The sequence below is a fragment of the Neofelis nebulosa genome, chromosome 12, assembly GCF_028018385.1.
Source record: "Neofelis nebulosa isolate mNeoNeb1 chromosome 12, mNeoNeb1.pri, whole genome shotgun sequence".
In the NCBI taxonomy this organism is placed as follows: Eukaryota; Metazoa; Chordata; class Mammalia; order Carnivora; family Felidae; genus Neofelis; species Neofelis nebulosa.
In genome coordinates this window covers 67363538-67387648 of record NC_080793.1, presented here as the reverse complement: position 1 = coordinate 67387648, position 24111 = coordinate 67363538, and the positions used below count along the sequence as shown (strand labels likewise).

Genomic DNA, 24111 nt, shown 5'->3' with positions numbered 1-24111 from the left:
CCCGGATGTTCTGATGCAAAGCAGTTTCTTTACTAGAAAGAAATTCAGAAATACCCACACCCCAGGTTACCTAATGAGAATTTCCACTGTGGAGCTTAACTAAATTTTTTTACAAGTTTAAGTAATAGTGCAGAATAAAAGCAATTTTGAAAAAAGTTACTGTAATAGAATATTTCTCTGTGTGTTTTGTATTAACTCAGGACATCACTGAGAGCCTGCACTTAAGAGGAGCTTCCCATCTATTACAGATTTACTGAGTGAATACTTTAGAAAGAAAGCTCTCAAAAGTCATGTTTCCTGGATATGTTTAAGATTAAGGTTTAAGGGTGTGTGGTTGAGGTATTTGGTTTAACTAGAATTAAATCACTCTATTCCTGTGGTTTTCAGCAAGATGAGTGGTATATGGAGTTTTCCTTTGAGAGCAGGGGAAAAGGGTAGAAAAATATATTTTAATTCCGTTTGTGTTGTGTGGCCTGCTTATAGAAATTCTCTTAGAAAGAGGAGTGATTGGGGCGCCTGGGTGGCGCAGTCGGTTAAGCGTCCGACTTCAGCCAGGTCACGATCTCGCGGTCCGTGAGTTCGAGCCCCGCGTCAGGCTCTGGGCTGATGGCTCGGCTCGGAGCCTGGAGCCTGTTTCCGATTCTGTGTCTCCCTCTCTCTCTGCCCCTCCCCCGTTCATGCTCTGTCTCTCTCTGTCCCAAAAATAAATTAAAAAAAAACGTTGAAAAAAAAAAAATTTAAAGAAAGAGGAGTGATTAAAATTAGATGAGCTGATTGCTTTATGGATTAAGTATCTGACCTTATTTTCAGTAGGATCTTTTGCTAGAATTATGTGTTCTGAGAAAGAAAAAAAAGTGAAGCCTCCCTGAGGCTGGTGGGGGAGTTTGTAATCTTTATTTTGTGGGCGAGATGACAGGCCCTCTTAGCTGAGCTGGGAGGTGGCCTGTTCACTTATCAGTGCATTTCACTCTGATTTGGCCTCAGTCTTGTTTCCGCGAATAACTTTCTCCCCGCTGTGCAACACTAATTGACGCCTTGTTTGCTGAATAATTTAATTTATGTGACCTTTGAATTTGAAGGAAGGGCTCTGAAAAACTGGGAGTTGGGGTTTTCTAAAATAGAGCACATATGCCCTATATCCATCCAATACCAGCTGCTTTTGCTTTGCCTAGAAATGGGGGAAATGGTTGATTGTAGGGGGAAGTTTTTTTCCAAGTGCTGTGATTTTTGCATCTGCCTTGGAAATAGCCACTTCCCGAAAACACGTCCTGACTAAGGCAGACACGAAGAAAAGAGGCTGCTTCGTGTGTCACAGAAATGAAAATGGGCAGTTATTTAGCACCAATGCAAGGCTGATCTAAGCAGTGAGTGATACAGGGACCAGCGTATCGATTCAGCACTTGACCTGGGTGTCTTTAGAAGTCATCTAAGTGATAGCTACTCTCCTAACTTATGAATATGCGGAGACCAAGTCCATAGCGAGAGAAGGGAAGACGGGTCCACTCAGTAGTGTTATTGTTACTACTTTACGTTGAGGAAAAGCAGGAGCGTGTGTATGTATGAGTATGTGTGCATGCACGTGTCTGTTGGTCTGTGTATGTTAGTGTGTGTCTACCCAGGACTGTGCTACCCAGGACTGCTGTAAAAGCTCTCTGTCCCTGTAAAGAACTTTATAAAGTATTCTGGTTATTGCAGTGGTGATCCAGCAGACAGACCATGGGAAAGATATCCGGTTTCCAAATCTACCTCTGCAACTTGCTAGCTTTATGACCTTAAATAAGTCACTCACCCTTTCTGACCCTTAGGATTCTTCATTTTTATTTATTTATCTATCTATTTTTTGAGAGGGAGACACACACAGCATTCGTGCATGGGAAGGGGCAGAGGGGGAGGGAGAAGGAGAACCTTAAACAGGCTCCACGCTCGGCACAGAGCCCGAAGCGGGGCTCGATCTCAAGACCCCATGAGACCGTGACCTGAGCCGAAATCAAGTGTCTGATGCTCAATCAACTAAGCCACCCAGTTTCCCCTCCTTCATTTTTGAAGTGAGAGGTTTAGTGCTTGTGTCATGGCTGTTGTGTAACACATGTAAACATATTTTCATCAGCAGTATAGAGTTAAACAAATGCAGATCTCATCTGCAGGCCTGGCTGAGACCTGTGGGTGTTGCAGGCAGGCTGCTGACTTGGCCTGCAAGTCAACGTGCATCCAGGTATCTGTTTACCAATTTGGGGAAGGGAGGCCTTCTGGGAAAAGGGTCCTTGGGGAGACACATTGATGTTGCCCTTGGCCTCGCCATCTGAGTCAGAGTGAAGCAGCCCAGCCTCCACGTGGAAACAAATTCCTGTAATGAGCAGGACCCCCGTCCTTAGAAGACTGTTTGGTGACCTTCCGTGTTGACTCTACGAGGCCCTTTGGGGTCTCACTCTCTGTCTCAGGAGGTGGAGCAAAGCACTGCTTCCATCCCATGGAATGGTTTGTGGGAGGAGTTCTTATAAATGCAGATTTCTCCATCTGCTGGTCCCCTTGGGTCCTTTTAACGCCCCAGGGTGCCTCAGCCACTCTTATCAGTTGGCACTTGGAAGGCCATAGGCTGGCTTGTCCCACCTTTGGGCTCTGGTTATGTGGTTGGCAGTGGTTCAGCCTAACCTGTGAGCCTTCTAGACACTTCTCTGAGCACCTCTTTCCCGGGGAGCAGGCCTTCTTTCCTCTTCCGCTTCTCACCTTACACGATCTTAAGACCTAGGTCTTCCCTCCTGAAGAAATCCCACCACAATGATGTGCCCCTTCTAGAAACCAAAGATGTGCCATCTGAATCATTCTTCTGTGTTGGTATGTGACCGCAGCTGGCTTCGTGCCATGCTGTGTCCTTGATCTGTGTTGTCGTTATTCTTGTGTTGCCTCTTGTAGCCAGCTTGAACGTTCTTTTTGGGTGAGTTCCGCGGTCTTTTCTCCCGAGGGCACAGAGTGCGCTGTGTAACACCAGGCGAAAGCTTGACTCATGCCTGAACAAACTAATGCAGGTTGGCAGGTGCAATATCGAGACCAGAATGGGGATTTGAGACATAAATGATGATGTGAACGCTGATGCTGATAAGCATGCAGCGAGTGGTGTGGGTCAGCCTTAGTATACTCATTTGGAAAGTGAGGAGACACCTGCCTTTATAGGGTGTTGTGGGAGTCGGAGACAGTGGCTGTAAACATATGACACACCGTCACTGCCTAAGGTATTATTTTTAATAACCTGTTGTCCCCATCCTGGTGTTTACCATATTGTAGAGTCATTGCTTCTTTGATTATCTGCTTTCCCCACAGGTTGTCACAAGGTTGCGACCTTGGATTTGCTCATCATTTTTTATCTCTAATGCCTAATTAGGTGCATGTCAGTAGGGGCTCAATAAATGCTTGCTGATGGATGAATGGATTGATATATGCAAAGCACCGTGAACACACACACGCACCCCCCCGCCCCACCAACATGTACATATGTATAGCCCTCGATAAGTGATGACCCTGGTGGAGATGAGCTTAGGATGTTAAAGTCTGCAGCTCATAAACATCAAAGCTGCTTTTCCTTTTGTATTGTCTATGCCTGAACAGTAATATGCACAGCAGCCAAAATTTACAAGCACAAGATCAGTTTTAAACAAAACAAAGTGGAGCCTTAGAGAGTTTACACTGGTTGGCTGGTAGCTAGAAGCTAATAATTCAAATTTAAAACATTCTCCCTTTGGCATAAAATCCATAGGCATTTTAATTGAAGTAAGGCTTTGTCCTAAACTCCGAGAGTCGGAGTACATCATTCCTTTGGTTTACTGCGGACTGCAGGGGTGGGCCCTTAGAATTACCGCAGGCCTGTGTGGATGGAAGGAGGAAGGACTTCTTGGGACATTTCCTCTTTGGAAGTGGGACTCACAGGCCCACTGGGTTGACTAGGAGATCATCCCGTAGGACAGCGCTGAATGTGATTTTTTTTTTTTATTTGTGTTTCTCAGATGTTTCCTTTGATAGGAGAGGCTGCAATGTTGTAAGAGAGATGACGTTCAAATATATGTAGCAGAGGTAACGTTCAGCAACTTTTTTTGAAGTATAGTTGACACACAATGTTATGTTAGTTTCAGGTGTGCAACATAGCGATTGGACAAGTCAGTGTGTTACAGAATGCTCCCAAGTGTAGCTTCCCTCTGCAACTGTACAACACTGTGTTAATATCATTGACTATATTCTGCATTCAGTGATTTTGAACTCTGTGCCTCTTAGGAAGGTCTAATAATGGTCTTCCGGGGTGTGGAGAGAAGGCGTGGTGATGGTCATGAGTGGCAGTTGGCTGGATGCTTGCTTGATGCACTGGGAAGGCACCTCTGGATCACTAGGCATAATTTAGGTTGGATGGGGCCATGAACAAAGGGGGTTGAGGTTTTGTTGATGGGGAGCCAAGAAGCATTGAAGCCGACTTTTGGGTCCCCTGTGCCCTGTTATGCTAAGCCTGTATCTTGCCCATCCACTTAGGAACCTAAGACCCCATAGCATTGGCTGCCCCTGCAAAGCCATGAAAAACACACAGTAAGCTTACAGAAATGGATGCTCAGATTAATTTCAGTAATTACATATGGGGGTTATATCGGGAGAGGTGACATTGGCGACATATCCTCTTACCACCCAGCAAAGTTGTGACTGCTTGAAGGCAAAGGCCATTTCCTTCCGGGTGGGGTAGAGGCAGGGAGGGCATCTGGGTGGAGAGGCACGAGGGCGTGCTGCTGGATACTCCTGAAAGTGGAGTGGTGCCGAGGCAGGGCTCTCGGAGGCCCTTTGGGGTCTCACTCTCTGTCTCAGGAGGTGACCTGTGAGTTACAAGGTCAATTACATAGTCTGACCTCTTGGAAGACCCCCTGGCTTCCTGCAGGGAATTTCATCCTGAATCCTTAATTCTAGCCATCTGCTGTGTGTGCCTAAGTTAACCAGGCATTTGGTATAAATGCAACAAAGCCTAATTTTGGTAGAAACTTACTACTCATCGTGAGACAAAGAAGCAGCCTACTGGTGGGGGAGGGAAGGGGCTCGCATTGGTGAAGGTCAGCCCAGAGACCCCTGGACACCCAGACCTAGAAGAAGCTGGAGTGATCGCTGGGTCCTCCCTTCTTATTTCATCTAGTGGGTGCTTAGGTCAAGTGGCTTTGTTAAGCAGCTCTTAGTAGGTAGCAGGAGGCGGGCCCCGAACCCTGGCCAGGCTTCCTTAGCGTTCTTCACGCTACTTAGGATTTGACAATTTTCCTTTTTTGGAAGCCAGATGAAGCTGATATTTAAGAAAGGTGATTTGGGCAGCCTGCTAAGGCTAATCTATTTTAATACCTGCGTTGGAGAGGGTGGTTAGAAGAGCTAGTAGCCACCTCAATGAAGGTTTTATGCCCCCCTCGCCCCCCACCAGCCAGGGGCTTACTCTGGGCACAGCACTCTTCCTTGGCACTTTCCTACCCACAGAAACTGCTTTCCTTTTCCCAATGGCTTGTGCCCCACGGTTATGAATGATGTTAGTGTGTGGCATAGTTTGACCCAACTCCGAAAGTTAATAGTTCAGCTTTTTAGAAAGTTCACAGAACACTCTTATTACTTTTTAACCTTTGAGTAGGGTAGTGTGTTAAGAGTCATGGCCCTGCCTAGTGGGCCATCCCCTACATGACAAAGTTTTTCGTTTCATTAAGTGGCACTTGTCGGTCTGGTTTGGGGCTGGTATGTGATTGTCTGAGACTTGAGGTGGAAGGTGATACTGAATTGTTTTGCTTCGGTTTATTGAGGTAAATTATCACAACAGAATGCATCATCTCTCAGCCTTGAAAGAGATGATATGATAGTATAATTATTTAGAGTAAATCCAATTTATCACTTTGTTAACATTCTAAACGAATTCCTTTAAATGTGCGGTTAGGAGGGAGAGGAGGGGAAAAAATTGCCCTTCGGTTTTTCTATATCATCTAACTAAATGTTAGGATTAAAATAACTGTGTCTAACTAGTGAATCTTTCTTAGGGAAACCAGAAAGTGCTGTACCTCTCTCTAGATTCAATGCACCACGAGGGTTGTTACAATGAAAAAGTTGGAAAGCCTAAAATGGTTCCCGTCTTATTTTCGACCCCAGCCCAAAACAAAACAAACAAAACAAAAAAACAAAACAAAATCGGTCATGTGCCTGTAACTAACCTCTGGTGTAGGTCACCAGTGTGATCCTGGGTGGCTTTTATTTCTCACTTCTGTCCTTTTTTAGGTGACGTTATGAGCTCATGTGGCTTAGGGATCACACTATGGCCATTTAAGTAATGTTACCTCCCCCCGAGAAATGACTGCAGGGCTTTCCTCTGTGTTCTATGACATTTCGTCGTGAGCTTGAGAATTTTATTCAGCATCCTAATGTATATTGAGAGATGTCAGGAGAGGAGGTGGGGCGAATGTCGTTGATCTTTTTCCCTTTATAAACACGTTCAACTTCAGACAAGGAACGTAATGTTTGAGAAGATGAACGCTGTAACCTGCTGATCTCTGGTGTTTGGAAAATTTATATTGATGGTCCTTATATTCGTAAGCCTGGTGGTTTTCGGCTGGGCAATTTGACTCCGAGTGTGGACTCTCTTTTGGGACACATTTTCTGTCAAAACTGCCTAATCGTTCTTACTTAGATCTAATGTGATGAACAAGGCTGGTGTAGCTCAAATACAGCTGATACTGTAAGGGTTCACCTGTAAGGAAGGAGCTGATTTCCATTCTTCCCCATTGTTCTTTCTGCAGCTTCTTGTTTTCTGCCTTTGAAACCACGCACGCTTTTCCTTTGTCACTTAAAAATGGTATTTTTGTCTTCCATGCTCTTGTTTGAGGCCCCCAAAAGTAGAATTCTCCCATTGAAAGATAAATGTAGGGAACATATCAATGCCCCTTTTTTTGATCTGTCATGAAAAGGATTAGCTTTTCCACTGAGCTGCCTACAACTCGCATGTCTGTCTTTGAGCAGGCTGTGTATGCAGAGGGTAGGTATGACTTAGGTGAGGCAAGGCAAGGAACAGTGACGGAGGGATATGTTGGGACAGAGAAAGGGTGGCTTGGGGCAGAAGACAGAAGAGGTCACTAGCTCGAGCTGACTCAGTTCTTAGGTTCCCATCCTACTTTGAGACGTTGCCTTGCTTCTGTGTGGAGTCCCTTTTTTTTTTTTTTTTTTTTTTTTTTTTTTTTTTTTTTTTTTTTTTGCCATCTGTGGTTTCTGGGTAAGCAGTGTGTGTGTCTCTGGAAAAGTGATGAAAGGCTGCAACCTTTTGAGTGTAGGATTTAATAGACTGGGAGTTACAAGCTGCTGCACTTTACAAACAACAACAAACTAAGCTACGGGCACTGTAGGTATACGGAATACCTTCGAGAATAGACTTTTGACAGCCAACTGCTGCTGTCCGGGATGCTGATACACAGAGGAACTGTCTGTAGAAATTTGGTAAGCAAAAACAAAAACGCCAAGAAGTCACTTGCTATCTGACGAATCACTATCTTATTGGTATATAAATCAGTATAATTGAAAGCAGCACCTGCCCGGGGTTTCTGCTGTGCACCTGGGACATGAATATACAGCGTTGTCTTTCTAAATGTTGTCTTTGCCCCTCCGAGTGTATGCAGTGTCGGCATGCAGGGGAGCCTGGGTGGCTCAGTCGGTTAAGCGTCCAACTTGGGCTCAGGTCATGACAAGCCGGGTTCAAGCCCCGCGTCAGGGTCTGACTGACAGCTTGGAGCCTGGAGCCTGTTTCAGAATCTGTGTCTCCCTCGCTCTCTGTCCCTCCCCCATTCCCCCTCTCTCTGCCCCCCCCCCCATTTCTCTCCCTTTCTCTCTCTCTCTCTTTTTTAAGAATAAATAAACATGAAAAATTTGGGGGGCTGAATTAGCACGTGAACAGCTTTTTGTGAAGCCAGAAACTTCTACTGAGTTTGTCCTCAGGAGCTCCTCTGGCTTCTGATGAGCACAGGTTCGTTTTCCTTCCCCACTGCGGTGTATGAATGGCCCCTCTCCTGGCTTGCGCACGCCGCAGCACAGACCATCATTGGGGTGGCACCAACATGCTCAGGGCAAGGCCTGGCTGACTTAACGGCGCTTCTGCTCCTTTTCCTCCCTAATGTCACGTTTTCCACATTGTGCCAGTGGAATGAAGTGGAATCCTCACCTGTCATCCCGTTTGGCCGTGAGCCTATAAAATGACTTCTTGGGATTCTGTTCTTGGCATTTCTTTGCACGGTAATTCCAACAAGCTTCGGGAGAGCTGGAAGATATTTACAGTTTTCCCATCTAGAATTGATGAGGGCTGGCCCCAAGCACCGTCATATATTTTCCCTTACGTAGAGCTTCAGGCGACTGGTTCAGTTGTTTGGGAGAGGAAGTGAATTAGTACAAATGGAATCTTTTCCAGGATGAAGTTGTGTCAGTCTGTGCTCTCCCCACCCCTCCTCTGGCACGAGGTAGCTGTGCTCGGAAAATACAGCAGTGGACAGGCGAGGGGAGCCTGAAACACGCTTTGAAACACGAAGTCCCTTGGTTTTGCTAAATGCAAGGCAGGCGTGGAATGAGTGTGTCCTCTTTTATGAATATTGCTGATTAATAGGGACCATCCTTTGTAGGTCTCATCTTCTGAGCCATGTTCTCCCTTTGATGAAGATAATAAAAAAAAAAAATTATTTACGCTAGAGAGGTTATCACCTGGAGAAAAAGAGGCAAGGAGGAAATAACCTGGCCATTTTCAGTCCACATCCTTCCCCAGAGCATGTCCCTGGCTATTCCACCAGGAAGACTGTCTTTCTTAGTTTTTATGTTCCTTAACAATCTGGAATATAGAAATGACCATTTGTGTACTTTTGCAGTTGGTTTATGCATGCGATTCTTGGCTCTCCCTCTGGGTTGTAAGTTTCTTCTGAGAGCAGAGAACATGGCTTTTTGTCTCTTACATTGGATGGGATTAAATTAAGCACGCATTTGGCCTTGTTTATTTGCCTAATGCAGGTACATATGCAGAAATTAGAATATGGCTCAGAGCTTTGGACCCAAATCCCTCATTCCACAATATACTAGCTGTTACCTTGGGAAACTCACTTGACTTCCATGAGATGCAGGTGTTTTCCTGTTAAATGGGAGTAGAAATCATACCTACCTCATATGTTCGTTGTGAGGGGCTCCTGGGTGGCTTAGTGGGTTAAGTGTTCGATTTAGGCTCAGCTCATGATCTCACGGTTTGTGGGTTCGAGCCCCATATCCAGCTCTGTGCTGACAGCTTGGAGCCTGCTTCGATCCTCCCTATCTCTATCTCTCTGTCCCTTCCCCGCTTGCACACGTATGCATGCACTCTTTCTCTCTCTCAAAAATAAATAAACATTAAAAAAAAATACGTTCATCGTGAGGTTGTATATAGTGAGTGTAAAGTGGTCTAGTACCCCGCATATATTAAATGCTTGAGAAGCAATGGCTGCTTAACAAGACAGAATGAGAGGGAATGGCATGGTGAGGGTATGGGGACTGTGTAACATGCTTTTGAATCTATGTATCAGAACCCTACCTCTTCTCCATCCATTCCTTATTTCCCTACTCAGGTTCTGGTCTGGACACCTAGGGAGGGTGGGGGTGAGGGCTCATGTGTCACTTCCTTCCTCCTTTTCTTCTCCTTTCTCCTCTGCCCTTGGCTCAGTCTGCAGGGGTGGGGGGTGGGGGCTCATTCTGCCATTTTCGACTTTGTTCATCTGATCTGTCCTTGTGGGTGTGCTTGCTCTGGGCTGGTGGGCCCTCACCCAGGACTCGGTTTGTGTGCTGGGCTCCCTCAGCGGGTCTGCCTCAAGTGTGGTAGATGGTTCTTCGAGTTCCTGAGAAACAAATGAGCAGTTTAGCTGGGCATTCAAAAGTTTAGCTGGGCTGCTAGAGATAGGATGCCAACTTGAACCTCCACCCAGACGCCGTGGGAAGAAGGAGGGGGGAGCTTCTGTTAAGGAGGTTCTATTTAGATGGAAAGAGATGTGTCCAGGGAAGCCAGGGCGGCTGAAGCTGCATGATGGCCAGGTGTCAGCTGCTTGAAAATGCTCAGAGGGGTAGCCCTCCTGGCATTGTCGGGAACCCAAGGCAGGTCAGCATGCAAATTCACTTTTCACTTTTCAAGGTACTTGAAAAGCCTATTTCGTTCTTCTAGCTCCTTTTTAAGTTAAAAATTGTCTCAAGCAGGCAGATAAGACCCTAGGAATTTGATCAGAGAGACACATCACTGATTTTTGTTACAGATCTTTATGGAAAAAGAGGTCCGAAATGAGTGTGTGGGCCCCCGAGTTCCTGACCAAAATGAGCTTGCTGCAGAACACAAGACCTATGGCAGATCCGGGCCTCCATTCAGTTCTGACACGTACTGATTTAAGATGTGAAAATGAGTGTTTGGCCAAGCCCAAATCGCCCGTGCCAAGAAAAGCCTATTAGGATGGTGGCTGAAAGACTGAATTGTTAGGAGGTACTTAATGGCCAGGAGGCTCCGCCAGCTGCTGTGGGTAAATGCCCACTTACACATTTGAGTGCCCGTCCCTGTTCCCCTGGGCCAGGGTCTCGTTTGTGCAGGGAGCATGGCTGCTGTTCAAGAGGCCACTTTAAAAGGATGCTTCCTTATCGAGTGGATAGCTTTAGTTTATAAAAGCGACATTAGATGCTCGCAAATTTGAAAGGGCAAACACTTGGAAGCTGAGTCTGGGTGGGGAGTCGAGGTAAAATATCAGGGAGTGACACAGCTAACTATAAGCAGTCAGCATACAGAGAAGAGACCATTGAACCAAAGAGTCTTGTGCACTGTAATATCTGTTCAATATCTCTTCCTTCATCCAGGGTGGGCTGCGCATCTGAATGGCCCAGCCCTTGCTGACGTGTTCGGCAAGACAGTTTATCTCAACAGGTCTCTAATCCTGTAGAGTAGACGGACTTTCCCCAGTCAATGGTAATAGAAAGCCCAAGTAAGAAGAGAGAGAAACCAAGTATGGAAACTGTTTTTGGTGTTCAGGCAGGGAGAGGTCGTTCTGACCCGGAGGGGTCATTGATTTCTCTTCATTCGTTAACTCACATTCTTGTGGGCATGTAAAAATGGAAGCAGGTGAGCACCTGGGGGATACGTGTATGTATCTCTGTCCTTATGTTCCTTGGAAGAAAGTGGGAATCAGACATGAAGCAGAAAATAAGGAAACCGAGATGTACTGGGAACCCATGTAGACCGGGGTTTGGAGGTAGGCATTGTAATCCACATTTTACAGATGAGAAAACTGAGGTTCAGGAAGACACTGGCCTTGGATAATGTGTGTAAAATGGCAGAGGTAACCCTTCGAGACCCGAACTGCTCATCTGTGTCTGCGAATTGGGTGGTGGGTGGTGTAGCTCACTTTGTGTCCTGTTCCTTGGTCACTGTCCTGGAGGGGAAGTTTATTTGTTTATTTTTTTGTTCTTTAATGTTTTTTTAAATTATTATTATTGAGGGTTTTTTAAAAATATAAAATTTATTGTCAAATTGACTTCCATACGATACCCAGTGCTCATCCCAGCAAGCGCCCTCCTCAATGCCCATCATCCATTTTCCCCTCTCCCCCATCCCCCCATCCCCCCTCAGTTTGTTCTCAGTGTTTAAGAGTCTCTTATGGTTTGTCTCCCTCCCTGTTTGTTTGTTTTTTTTTTTTTTTTGGAGGAGAAGTTTAAAGAACTCTAGAACATCTAGCAGAGTGCCAGCTCCTGTGATGTGTTCAGTGCAGGTTTCCTTTGTTCTAGGCACTTCTCAACCTTGGCACCTGTGATAGTTTGGTGGGGATAATTCCTTGCAGTGAGTGCTGTCTGGGACACTGTGGGATGTTTAGCAGTATCCCTGACCTCCTTCCACTGGATGCCAGTAGCACCTCCGCCCCCGCCAAGTTGTGACAACCAAAAATGTGTCTAGACATTGCTACGTGTCTCTTGAGGGGCACCACCCTCCCCACAGCCCATAGAGAAGGAGTGGGCTATAGGGTCAAGACAAGGAAGTGTTGACTAATGGGCCTGAGGGCTGGTGCTTGCAGTAGGCAAGCCAGGATCCTGCACCCAGTGGGCAGAGGCAATGCCCTTGAAGGAAGCTATTGAAATTGGTGTCCAGAAGTCTGGGGCAGGTGATGTCTGATGTGCTGTCCCAGGAGTGGGTGGGTCTGCTGTCTCCCAGAGGTCTGGGGTGGGATTGGCAGTGAGTAAGACCTGGAGAGGCTGCTGGTCAGACTTCCAGATGTCACTCCCCTGGGCGTGGGTGCCTCCCCCAGCTGACAGCTTGGTTTCTGCCGTGCCCCTCCCTCCTGAGCAGGATGCTATGAGTCACAGCTGGGATCCCATTGCTGCCTGACCTCTCTCCACCCCACTGTCTCCCGAGGGTGGCATCTGCTCCTGTCTTGATGACTCTGTTTTTAACCTGCTTAATAGGTGTTTTTGTTTTGTTTTGTTTTGTTTTGTTTGTTTTATACTGATTGCTAATTTTAGGTCAAAGCTAGGTAACTCCTACTTTTTATTCTCTTTTCATTTCTTTTAGCCCCTGGTTTCTGCCTGGATGGTGTAGCGTGCTGTGTGACAATTGGGAGCCCACATGCCTTAGTTACTGCTCATAGATCCCTTCCTCCTGGCAGGGGCTTTGAAAGGTAGAAAGTCAGGTGGGGGTGGGGTGGCCCTAGCAGGAGGTGGAAGAGTGTTTTGCCCTGTCTCCCAGCTCCCTGGGGACACGGAGACAGGGCGCTTTCATGGAAGTCAGCTGGGGAAGCTTGCCAGTAGGGGAGGGTGTGAAAGGACCCTGATTTGGGGGATGTTGAAGAAAAGGGAAATGTGTCATCAGGGTGATGGCAGGAAATGAGTCCACTTCTAGCCGTTCAGGTGAAGGTTATAGGACGGCCAGGTACCCACCGTCTGGGGATCTGATAATCTGCCTCAGCTGAGCTGGAGCCACGGAGGAGACCTACCAGCAGCATGTGTCATTTTAGGGAAGAAACACCCTGACCTCTGTCTCCCTCTTTCCTCCCCTCCAACCTCCTGCCAGTGCCTGCTGTTAACCACCTACAGGAAAACACAGTGGTGCCATGTGTGGGGACAGCCTCCAGGCTGGGCAAAGAAGAGTGTAGAACACATTGGGGGTGGGGGGTAGAGATGGAGGCAATGAAGAATAATCAGGAAAGGGACATCCATTGGTGACAATAGTGACCTGGGGCCGGGTTTGTATGTTACTGTTACCCTCTGTTGTGCAGGTGATCAGAATCTCTGCCCTGTCAACATGTGGGACCTTCCTCTCTACTCTGGATGCTGGGTGTATATTCCATTTTGTTCAGGAGGTCATCCTGGGCATCCCACTTCAAAGTGATGACCTCCTCTTGCAAACTTCTGGGGCAATTTCTCTTTGGAACATTCATGTAGCATGTAGATTCCCCACCATTGCTTTGCTCACTACCGTGTGTGTGTGTGTGTGTGTGTGTGTGTGTGTCTTCCCTGAATTGTAAGCCCTTCGAGACATCATAATTCTTTTGTTCCTAGCATCTTGTAAGAAGGTATTCCAGAAATACCTGTTGTTTGATGATCAGTTCCCTTAACTGGTCATCATCACAGAAGGACGGTAGCCATAGTTCCTGAGTTTCAAATGTGGACAAATAATCATTAATGGGTTCTTTAAGATGCATAGTGTGTTCTCATCCTTGGGATAACCCTGAGAGGTGACAGCCCCCCAAAGGTCCCCATATCACAGTGCTATCTGCAGGGGAGGATGTGGACAGAACAGCTTTGTCTTTTCTATTGCAGTACAGTGAGGATTTCCCCAAACTCTGCTGGTACTTTTGACCATGTTACATATTCTCGGGGTCATATATATTTAAGAATTTCAAAGTATGGGGGTCGGAGGGGAGTCTAGTGGGAATAAAATGTGGTTGACCCCATTTCAGTTACAGATAGCAGAGGCAGTAGGTACCTGGTACTGATCTGTCCCGTGTCACAGCTGGTGTGGTTCTCTGAGAAAGCAGCGCGTGTCTGTGCTGAGTCTGGGAACAGAGCCTCTATGGCACAGCCGTTTGCCCTGGAATATTTGCAGTTTCTAAGTGGAAACTAAGGGACTCGTGTTAAACCTTCTTGCAATCTGCAGTTGCCCTGGCTGTCAGGCAGTTCTGTCAGATCTGCTCTCATTTTTATATAATGCCTGAAAATGGAGGTTTCACAAAGGAAAACGGAAATCTTAATATAGAATCAACTTCTTCCCCAGTAGATTTCAATTGATTCTTAGTACATGTAGAAAGGTGTATCGTGTGTTCTGAAAGGATAGGGTTTAATTATGGTTTAAAATTACTTCTATAGGAAGTGCGTGGAATTATACCCAGAGTGAAGAAACAGTGCCTCCGGTAGAGTCGTGTAAAAGGGTTGATGGGAAAACAGGCATTGGCAGCCGAGCCTCCCCTGCCTGGGGCAGGTGTGGGGACGGTGGGGGCCGGGGCTGTGAAAGCACCTGCTGATTACCCCTGAATTACCCCTGAGCAGATAAGGACAGGGACAGCTGGAGACAGTTTTCAGTGCCTAGCTCTTGTTCCTGGGGTTGCACTCCCTTCTGTGGTAATAAAGAGATCATAGGCCGGAAGACAGGTTCTGGAAAGCCACACGACAAGGGGAAGGTTTTTGAGAGCAGGTATTTTAAAATCAGCCACTGTGGGGTGAGGGAAGAATCAGGACGTTGGTAACAACTGGAATTCAATTTTATAGTTTCTTACTGTCCCACGAAGGTGGTAGGAAGTGTGTTTTTTTTTAATGCTCCTTTTACAGACTGGGGAACCAGAGTTCATGGCAGCAGAGAGCTCAATTTAGTGGTAACTGAACTGTGGGCGTGCGTGCATATGCATATATTATATGCGTGTGTGTGTACAACACAGGTACACATGTATGTGTGTACATGTGCACATGTACATTAGAGATTTTACTGATATAAAGGATGTATAACACAATTCACAAATACTAAGATGTGTGTAAATTCCATATAGCCGTTTGCATCTCACAGAATGCTCTCCTTGGTTTTTGCTTTGGCTGACCTGTGGTTGACAATATTTTGACAAATGGAGTTGCATTCCTATTTGCTAATTCTTTTCCCAATAAATACATCACCATTAAATCTGACATGCGATCTGCTGTTAGACTCAGCCTCGTACAAATTATATTCATTAAACTGAACCGTTTTTCAACTTCACTGCCAATTGCAGTAGTGGTAACTATCTTTTTTAAGCTTTTGGTGTCATTGTAGGCTTTGGGACATTATTTGATTGTATATTATTTAACAGTGGCTGCGTTTAGCAGGCTCTTCCGATTCCTGCAAAATGAACAGAACTCTCTCGTGAGCTGGCACAGGCAGGCTGGAACCTTCCCCTGTGCCACTGTTAAGGTCTGAAAAGGCAGGTGCTTGTTTGTCTTACTCAGTCCCAAGGATGGTGCTGAATGTCAGTGACAGACGCAGGAATTGTTGGTAGCATAGGTGTGTGAAGCTTCGAGGCCGGGCTGCCTTCTGGTGGGACATCAGCCCTCGAGCAGTGTGACGCAGACAGGAAGGGAGAAGACAGCATCTCCTTCTATGTTTTTTACTTCCAGCTTTATTTAAGCTGGTATTTTTCTTCCCCATCTTCTAGGAAAGGGAAGGCTTTTGTGTCAAGCAGTGTGGTGACTTCTGAGGTTCTGTTCCGTTACAGGGAACAAGAGAGTCGTATCCCTTTATGTCTTCTGGAATAGGTGACATATTCACATTGGCATGGAAGTCAAAGGGGATGTGCAGGGAGAGGTAGCCTCCTTCTGTCTGTCTTCTAGTCACCAGCAACTCAGCTTCTTGAGATCCATCCAGATAGAGTCTATGTGCATTTAAGTCAATAAACTTATAAATATTTTCATATTTTTACTGAAATGCTATTCATCTTGTTTTGCGCTTTGTTTTTTTCACCTGGCAACCTATCTCGGAAGTCATCCTGTTACTGTACAAAAAGAAATGCTTCTCGCTGTTCTGGTTGTCTGCTGTAATTTATTTAACTCTCTCCCGATCTAGGTGCTCGTAGGGTTCTTTCCTAACTTTTTTGTTACAAATAATTCTGCAAAGAATTCCTTTGTGTAAAATGTTACAGTTATCCGTAGGATAACTATATTCGACAAAGTGGCAAGAACCCAACCCTGCTGTTGCAGCAGGGTTGGGTTCTTGCCACTTTGTTGAGTGTAGTTTCATTAATTTTTAAATATGAATGAGTATAGACTCCTTTTCATGTGTTTAAGAATTTTTTGTGTTTGTTGTGAGCTTTCAATTCATAGTTTGCTCGTTTTTCAGTAGCTTTGTAGACCTCTATGTGTGGGGGCTCTTCATATATTACAAATCGCTTCATGTCTATGACATGATTTGTGCATCTTTTTTCTAGGCTATGATTTGTCTTTTGACTTTGTTTCTAGTGTTTTCCGTCCCATGGATAAATTTGTGTATTGTGGTAAAATACACATAAAGTAAAATTTTCCATTTTAACCATTTTCAGGTATGCAGGTCATTAAGTGCATTCACATTGGTTGCACAACCATCCCACTAATCCAGCTCCAGAACATTTTCATCAACTCAGACACCTGTTTTTTTTAACATGTCAAATTTATCAAATTTTTTTTTTCATTTGTTGCGGGTTTTATGTCACAGTTAGAGAGTCCTTTCCCATGTTGACTTTGTTAATAAATAATCTCTATGGTTTCTTGCAATACGTTTGTGGTATGTTACTTAAATTTAAGTCTATGATCCATCTGGAACTCATTTGAGTATAAAATGTGAGGTATGGTTCCAAATATATTTTTCCCAGAAAGTGAGACCTTTGATTGCCAGTTGGTCATCAAACATGGTGTGGGGACAAGCTGGATTCAATTGGTGGGGTCGTGTCTGGCATTTCAGTAGCTATAGGGAAATGGTAAAGAAGCCATTCCAAGCAGTTTATGTGAATGGTGGGGGGACCTCAGAAATAAGCTTGACCTAGATTGAGGAAATCTGATTCTAGGAAAATACAAGCTCCCGGGTATTTATGTTTGCTAACCTCAAATAGAATCCCAGACATGCTCGTCAGTACTTTGTCTGAACTTGCTGAAAGACGGTCTATTTGTATCCCTGCTGACACAGTTGGATGGGATCTGTACAGCCCACAGGACAGAGCTTTCTGTCTCTCAGGCAAGGATGAGCATACTGTGCCCTGCCAGAGGCTGTAAAGGAGGCGAGGAAGGGGGTGGGCGTTGGGGCTGAAATCTAGCTGATGCTCGGGGGCCTCTGACAGGAAGAGGGGCACTTGTTCATGATTCACTCAAAGGCTCTGAATAGGCCAGAGGTGCCCTGACACTAGAACCCAGTTTCCCGAGTCTCTAGATTCACTACCGAGTACCCTTCTGGAGCTATCCTCCCAGGCTCCTTGAGAGGAGCTTCAGAAGTACCCTGCATTCCAGGTGTGCTTGACCCCTGAGCCCCTCACCCTCAGGGTAGCTGGCAGGGCTGGGGCATTGGAACCCCCGGGCTCGTTATCTCAGGCCGCAGGCAGCAGAGACATCATTGCTGTGTGTTCTGTGAGGTGGGGTAGGAAAGGTTGGGAAGCCTTGAACTTGCATCTTTCTCAGAAGCCTGAGGTGAAGCTGGGTTGGGTTCCCTGCCAGAAGCACCCCTCAAAGAATTCCAGGGGACACCTGTCACCTTCTGTCCACATCCCAAACGGTGTGACTGGTACATCCTGCGGTTTCCCCAGGGTCCCCTTTTATCCCATGGTAGCCTGTGGGTGGCCCTGTGGATGCAGTTGGGGTGGAGGAATATGTCTTCCAGTGTGGGCAGGGAGCTCCAGGACTTACTGCGTCTCTATTTTTCATCGAGCTTAGCTCAAAAATGAGTTGAATTAATGAATGACACAATGTCAACTTCCAAAAATAAGCAGAGATAGTCGTTTTGTCAGGGCAACTGTGTCCAGGCTGGGGACTTCTGGTCTACCTCCTTTTCTGTGTGTTTTCGTCTCTTCCCTCCAAGAGCTCTCCGAGACGTGGCACTGGGGCTGCTCCCCTGGTTGCCCAGCTGCCTGCCCACTGTGTCTGGTGTCCCTGGAAGCTTCAGTGTTTGAGGAGCTGAGTTCCCTGTCCCTGTTGCTCTCATCAGGGTAAGAGGTCAGTTGTTCTGAAGGACATGACCAGTCATTTGAGCCATAGCTGTACAGAGAGATGGAAGTTTGTTTTGAAATATTGAAGTGAAATTTACCTAGAAACGCTAAATATTTCAATTCTTTGTTGAGTTTTGCTCTTTTTCCTGATGATTCGATGTTTTTTGCCTTTTTCTCCCAGGTATAATTTGCATACAGTGACATTACACTTTTTTTTAACGTTTATTTATTTTTGAGACAGAGAGAGACAGAGCATGAACGGGGGAGGGTCAGAGAGAGGGAGACACAGAATCGGAAGCAGGCTCCAGGCTCTGAGCCATCAGCCCAGAGCCCGACGCGGGGCTCGAACTCACGGACCGCGAGATCGTGACCTGAGCTGAAGTCGGACGCTTAACCGATTGAGCCACCCAGGCGCCCCAATTTATTTATTTATTTTGAGAGAGACAGAGCGCAGGAGCAGGGGAGGGGCAGAGAGGGAGAGAGAAAGATAATCCCAAGCAGACTCTGCACCGTCAGCGTGGAGCCCGAGGCAGGGCTCGAACTCACGAACCGCAAGATCACGACTTGAGCCGAAACCAACAGTCGGATGCTTAACTGACTGAGCCACTCAGGCGCCCCAGGCATCACACTTTTTATCATGCAGTTCTGTGAATTTTAACAAAGGCATGGTGTCCTATGACCTCTAGTGCGGTCAGAATGTACAGCAGTTCCCTTATCTCCCCAAACTCCCTTGTACCCCTGGTAGCTAGCCCCTGCCTCCCCCAGCATCTGGCAATCACTGCTCAGTCTTCTGTTCTCATAGTTTCCTTTTTGAGAATGATATAGGAATGGAGTCCTAGTGTATGTGCCTTTTAAGTCTGGCGAGCGTAATGCATTTGAGATTCATCCATGTTGTTGGGGTATCAGTTCATCCCTTTTTATCATTGAGCAGTATTCCCTTGGATGAATATGCCACAGTTTATCCATTCACCCACGGAAGGGCATTCAGGGTTTTCCAGTATATTTTTAATATTTTGACTATTTCCATCTGTTCGTGGGTGGGAGGCGTTCTAGAGAATCGCTATGGTACTAAGCAAGCATGTTTGGTATCTTTCTTCAGGGCAAAGCTTTTGGGCAACATCCTTCAAGACATCCAGTATAATTGTGCTGAGGGTCCTTTAAGGTGATGGTGGTAGTGGCGGTGTCACTGTGCCCGAGTCTGGTTGACACCTCACCAACTCAGCCATCCTTAATTATTCTCTACCGCTCTCTTTCGTGAGTGACAATGCCTTCTTTGATGTTCAGGCCAATTAGAAACGTTATAAAAGCATTTCTCTGCAAACTCAGAACTCAAGCTAAACCATTTCCATATGCTGTTTTCTACTTCAAAGACAGTTGGAGGATAGTTTGACACAATTTCTTCCCTTTAGAACAGGGTCTTAGCAGTGGGGCCAAGGAGGAGGGGATAGAAAGAACCCCCTGAGGACATCCGTCTTGGGCAGCCTCACGACACGGACACCTAAAAGGGTGAAGGACCAAAGATGTTAGTTGTCTGTAATTATTTAGCTGATGGAAACAGAACTCTGTAAACATTCTGTGAGAGCAAAGCCTGCTACAGGCTGCACATCCCAGTGGGGAGAACTGATGTCTGCATGCTTCACTGATAGGTTGTATCATGTCCAGCGACCCTCTGCCTCCTTAAGCGTTGATCTCCTAGAGGCTGAAAAAAAGTCCCTAGAGTAGTGTTGAGGAAACTTGGATTTTGACCTTGACAGTGTCGTCTTCAGCATTGTGCGTACTTCGGTTTCTCTTTGTTAGGATGAGGGGCTTGGAGAGGATGGGCCTCTTGGGTCTTTGATACTGATCTCACCGCCTCCAACCCAGCATATGGTTGCTCTTTATATCTGCTGGGTCCGTGAATCTAGAAGCAGCAACTTGGAACCTCGGGGATGCTGGGCTGCCGTCACTGGCCACCAAGCGTCAAGGGTGGCCGTGCACTGTGGTGGGCCACGCCTTAGCTGGCTGAGTCACCCTAGTGGAGTACAGATGCACTTGCTCCTGCTGAGGTGAGATTCTGGGGAAACTTCTCTGATGCTCTCTGAATCCAGGCCTGTAAGGAGGATGATCTCACAAAAGACCCCTCATGTGAACTTTAAAAGCCCTTCATGTGAATGTGCATGCAATACTGTCTTCCATTAGCAAGTCTGTCAAAACACAAACCCAATGGTTGTGTTACCAAACACCGAGCTTCCCTTTGAGCTGTTACTGGCTGCATTATGTGGTTATTTCACATCCTTCTTTTCTTGCAAGTGACATTTAAAATACTTCTCCTTTGAAGCACGCATGTTAGGCCGGGAGGAAATCTGAGAATGGAATGGGATCTTTTATCCAAGACCTTACCTGCAAGTGATCATTTGCCAGCCAGAGTACGGAAATCATTAATCCTTCTTTGCTGCTACATTCCTAGTGACTTTGAAATGGGAAGTCACATTTCAGAAGTATGTTGCACTCATACATCCCACATTATTTCATGCACTTAAAGACAGAGATAGTTTGAATTCCGTACATGGTTACATCAAGCCATGTTTGTACGGAATGTACTGGAAGCTCATACTGACGTGCAGCGTAAGACTAGCATCCTTGCTTAAACACTCACCTACGTCAATCAGACTTTTCGAGAACTTCAGCATGCCTAAGCATAACAACGCTTCGTCCATTTGGAAGCTTATTGTTAGAATACACTGTCTGTTCCTTCTTCTCCGTGAGCCCTTCCTGCAGAGAGCTATGCACCAGCCCTCACTTCCTTCAACCTTTGCTCAGATGTCACTTTCGCAGTGAAGCCAAACTTTACTGCCCTCTAAAAATCAGCTCTCACTCCACATCGTACCCCGTTTTCTGCCCCACGTTTCCCTAGCGCTTAGCACTTCTAACATGCTACTAACAGAACCTAACTATCTTGTCTTTATAAAAGTTAAGGGTATTATCTATTCTGGGACTCTTTCATCAGAGATCTTTGTCTGTTTTATCCCAGGCACCTAGAACAGTGCCTCACACACAGTAGTGCTCAGCAGAAAGTGCACGCATGCATGAGGGGGTGCATAGCATAGTTTTTGGCTTATTCGTTTGCTTTCATTTCTTGACTGCAAAGGTGGGGGGACGGTTGCATTGGAGGAGACAGAGCTTTAAGCACATGCACTGAAGGCTTCATCCCTTTTCCCGCAAACACAACTGACTGCCTTGAGGTAGTAAAGAAGCCTCTTGCCCGATCGGGCTCAGGCTGACCCAGGAAAGCCCAGGAAAAGAGTTCCTGGTCACCTGCCCCTCAGTGCAGGTCAGGCTTGCTCTGTGGTGCTGGGATCTGGCCTCCTGCTATAAATCTCCTTCTTGTCACCTCTGTCCCTTTAAATTTAGGTTTTCGTGAGAAATGTTGGTGTGGGGGAGTATCTGGTGGCTCCCTGACTTCATACAACCCTTGCTTCCTCATCTGCAAAGTAAAGATCAGGAGAACTGCCTTAGACATTACATCAGAGAGCAGACATCACTTCTTTTTTAAATTTTTTTCTAATGCTTATTCGTTTTTTTCATAGAGAGAGAGTGCGAGACAGAGCGCGAGACATTTTTTTTGATCGAGAGAGACAGAGCAAGAGACAGGCTCCAGGCTCTGGAGTGACAGCACAGAGCCCGACACGGGGCTTGAACTCACAGACCGTGAGATCATGACCTGAGCCGAAGTTGGACGCTTAACCGACTGAGCCACCTGGGTGCCCCGGACATCACTTCTTACTGTAGTGCTGTTCTTTTTTTTTTTTTTTTAATTTACATCTAAATTAGTTAGCATATAGTGAAACAATGATTTCAGGAGTAGATTCCTTAGTGCCCCTTACCCATTTAGCTCATCCCCCCTCCCACAACCCCTCCAGTAACCCTCCGTTTGTTCTCCTTATTTATCAGTCTCTTCTGTTTTGTCCCCCTCCCTGTTTTTATGTTATTTTTGTTTCCCTTCCCTTATGTTCATCTGTTTTGTCTCTTAAAGTCCTCATATGAGTGAAGTCATGTGATTTTTGTCTTTCTCTGACTGACTACTTTCACTTAGCATAATACCCTCTGGTTCCATCCACGTAGTTGCAAAAGGCAAGATTTCATTCTTTTTGATTGCCGAGTAATACTCCATTGTATATATATACCGCATTTTCTTTATCCATTCATCCATTGGCTCTTGTGTCTTGATGATTACAGCTTTGTAGTATAGCTTGAAGTCTGGGATTGTGATGCCTCCTGCTTTGGTTTTCTTTTTCAAGATTGCTTTAGCTATTCGGGGCACTGCAGTGCTGTTCTTAATTTTGAAGCTCTTCCCCTCCCTTCCACTACTGTCTGCTATTTAGAATTAAAAAGCACCAATTTTGCCCCCTTCCCTTTTTCCCAACAAGAACCTATATGGTTTTTCTCATGTTCTGTTGTTGTTATTACATTGACCACAACTTACACCATAGTGACATAGCATGTTCCAGAATGTGAGAAGTAAGCTGAACTCGGAGGCTGTCACTTTCAGGCAGTGTCGGAAGTCCAGAGCAAGCAGCGGAGAGCTCTTGTAACTCTTGACATAAGCCCAGAGACACTGTGTTTCCAGTCTGGGTTGTATCCTCAGTTCCTGCTTTCAGTCGTCCCTGGAAGGTAGCTTGATTTTAAATGTGCACATTTACTTCAAGTGTGTACCATTTATATGAAGCATATTAACAACCTCTGGCCCTCTGAGAGTCAAACACTGTCTGCTTTTCTGGGCCCATTTTGAAATTGGAAGAGAGAGTCTGTATTCAGCTGCATACACTCCATTTTAGCTTTAATAATTAATGGATGAAAAGTTCTTTCATCCACGGCACTTCTTTGAAAATTCCAGAATAGTTCTCCTCTGTCCGAGGCATAGTAATTTGGCTCTTTAAAAAGATAAACATGCTATTTAATTTTTAAACCGATCTTCATATGCATCTTGCCGGCTTGGGACAGACTGATTGAACTGGTTTCCCTTTATGTCAGCTGGTTCTGGGTGGAGCCCCGTGAAAAGGGTGTGCAGAGGGAAACCTTCTTGTGGCAGGTGGGAGCAGACATCCAGGGAAATCCCCAAGGGACCCTTTTAAAGGTCAACCTCCCTGGAACAAAGTAGTCATGGGGGCCAGACCAGTGACCTCTTCACATTCATGTAGGTCTCCCCTTCAAAGGAGGTTTTTAAGTAATTTCCTTTCCCAGGGGGCCCAGAGCAGCTGTGAGCCACAGATTAGCATCAGGCCTTTTAAAAATACAGAGTAATGAATGTGAGAAATTGCTTATCTTTTGGAAAGTAAAGTAGAGTCATGGATATGTTTGAAAGCATCTATCTATCCATCCCTCCCTCCCACTCTCTCAAAGACAAAAAAGAGAGAGAGGGAGGGAAGAGACCAGCAATGGAGGAAGAGAGACAGAGGGGGAGGAGGTGCATTCATGGGAAGAGTGGGGGTGGGGAGGAAAGAAAGAGAGACTTTGGCAAAAACATAATTTAGGGGAACAAATGGTCTGATTTTCTCCCATTGTATGCTGTGGGTGAGGTTCAGTGTGCTTTTCATTTTTACACCATGACGGATCTGGGCTGGATTGCGAGCACCCCTCTTGTGCGTGGTCCCCTCCGAGTGGAAGACAGTGCCCCTCAGCCCACTGCCAGTAGCTGGCTGGTTTTCATTACTGGTGCCTATGTTGCTCTTGTTAATATTATATCAATCCCATTCATATTGTAATGTAACAGTTGTCATTTCGGTAACACTCACACACCCCCCCCCCCCCGATATAAATGCGAAAATGCTAGCTGATGAAAGAATGTTTATTGAATATACATAGCCAGGCATCTGTAATATCTGATGCTTTAAGAGAAAAAAGTCTCATGTCTCCTTTACTACCCTCTTTACTACTTTCTTTTCTTCTAACATGTTATGAA

General features: G+C 45.8%; 1 protein-coding gene across 6 annotated transcripts in view; it reads left to right on the top strand.

Moving 5' to 3' along the window:
• The window catches only part of DAPK1 (death associated protein kinase 1), a 188085-nt gene that overhangs the window by 2353 nt on the left and 161621 nt on the right, over positions 1 to 24111 (top strand). The window lies entirely within an intron of this gene.